Source organism: Anastrepha ludens, unplaced genomic scaffold (assembly GCF_028408465.1).
Source record: "Anastrepha ludens isolate Willacy unplaced genomic scaffold, idAnaLude1.1 ptg000033l, whole genome shotgun sequence".
NCBI lineage: Eukaryota > Metazoa > Arthropoda > Insecta > Diptera > Tephritidae > Anastrepha > Anastrepha ludens.
This window is the reverse complement of record NW_026530059.1, coordinates 1-2,635: the sequence shown is the minus strand read 5'-3', so window position 1 is coordinate 2,635 and position 2,635 is coordinate 1.

Below are 2,635 nucleotides of genomic sequence, written 5' to 3'. Positions count from 1 at the left end.
GGCGGCTCGTTTTATGAATGAAAGTACTTGCTCTTAGAACTATGAGCTCGAATTTATAAATCAATTTTTTGATGATGAGTTTTTGTTGCACAGTACAATAGTTGAAACTGTTCGGCGCCGCCGCGACTGTTCAGCGCTATGTCAACTAGAATGATGGCGCCTAAGACTGCATTTTGTTCTTGTAGTCGCTAGGCATAGAATTTTAGCTTTGATCGACATACGCATTTTTAGGAATAAAGTGAGTGCCCTGTGTGAGTATGTACATGCATATGTGTATATTAATAAGCATTGATTTGCTTGAATTCAATTCACATATTTATATTTGCATATGCCATCTTCCTGTGTGCCTGGTAATGAAGCGTTTTGTATACAGAATTTTTTGATTTGATCAATTGAACGTACATATATATATAGTTAGGGCATCAAGTGTGCATATACGTCGGTGCATATGCAGAAGGAGTTGTTTTAGCATTTGCAGGAATTCGATCATTCGAATATTTACACCCTAATTATTGCATGAAATATGATAAGGCGATGCTCGTGAGGTAGGTCATGTTGCTTCAGTGCATACATATGCGTGCAACACTATATTTATTAAAGATGCAATAGAACTTAGTTGTCCCATATATGTATGCAAATACGTTTCTTTGAAGTTTTATTTTATTTATTTTAAATTTCAAAGTTTGGTACTATCTATAAAATGCATACATATATGAATTATTCCCTGTAATATACATATGTAAATTTAAAAAATTTCGTTTGGCAAAGGAACAAAAATGCTTATTCAAATGTACATAAATATAATATGATAAGGCAATGAGTCATGAGATGGGTCATTGTTGCTGCAGTGCGTGTGCACGTACATACATTTGTAACACTATAAGAATTGAAGATGCAATTGAACTTTTGCACAAATATAACTAACAAAATATATGTATATAAACATATATTGATATACATATATATTCATCAATATACCAATATGCTCTTTGAACTCTTGTCTAAAATTAATTTCGACTCGAAAAATTAGTAAAAATTTTCATCAAATTTACACTAAAACGCACACAACAAAATGTGAGGTCGTTTTATACTGTATTTTGTTTAAATTTTTCTCTTAAAATTAAAACAACAAACATTAAAGTTACTTTGATTTTAAATGTTGTCTTTTTATTTGGTTATATTTGTTTGAAAATATAAATTGAATAAATTTTCGTTTGTCAAGGGAACATAGAAATGCACAAGCAAATGCCTTGCAAAATGCCGTCGGCATTCGTCAATTTGATTTCATACAGTAACCAAAAACTGAGCAGAGCCAATGTACTTGTACATAATTCACTGTAATCTGCTCTGTTAAGAACTTCCCCGCTGTCGAGTTAAGCGAGGTGAAATAGTGTTCGCGGTTTCACTTCATTTTTGACAACTCACACTATTCGTAGCTCGTGAGACTTCTCTATTCATCAATGTTCTCTGTTATAAACTCACATATGTTCAAAATAGTGGATGACATTTCATATGCAATGTTGCCACACAGGACAAATATTAATCTTATTATTTGAACAATATAATATAATATAATATAATATAATGTAATATAATATAATATAATATAATATAATATAATATAATATAATATAATATAATATAATATAATATAATATAATATAATATAATATAATATAATATAATATAATATAATATAATATAATATAATATAATATAATATAATATAATATAATATAATATAATATATAATATAATATAATATAATATAATATAATATAATATAATATAATATAATATAATATAATATAATATAATATAATATAATATAATATAATATAATATAATATAATATAATATAATATAATATAATATAATATAATATAATATAATATAATATAATATAATATAATATAATATAATATAATATAATATAAATATAATATAATATAATATAATATAATATAATATAATATAATATAATATAATATAATATAATATAAATATAATATAATATAATATAATATAATATAATATAATATAATATAATATAATATAATATAATATAATATATATTAATATAATATAATATAATATAATATAATATAATACAGTTCCTCTACCGTGAAAAGCGGGGGTGGGTCGGTATTTTCCTAGAGTTGACGAGGAAAATACCGACCCACCCCCGCTTTTCACGGTAGAGGAACTGAGAGACGCAGCTGCAACCCTCAAAAATAACAAAGCGCCAGGTCCTGACGGGATTCCATCGAAGGTTTTGAAAATTATCGCAGTTGAGCGCCCACAAACGCTTCTCCACATGTACAATGCCTGCTTATATGAAGGAACTTTTCCAGAAATGTGGAAGAGACAAAAATTAGTCCTCATAAGCAAAGGGAAAGGAGACCCTGAAACCCCATCAGCGTATCGCTCTCTGTGCATGCTCGACACGGCAGGAAAGCTGCTAGAAAAAATGCTGAAACCACGAATGGCAGCAGCGATAAACGAATCGAGAGGCCTCTCGGATAGGCAACACGGCTTTAGACCGCGAAGGTCCACAATTGGAGCAATTGAAGATGTAGTAAAGGGCATAGCAAAAGCACGGAGCATAAATCATTTTTCCCGAGCAATCGTGCTC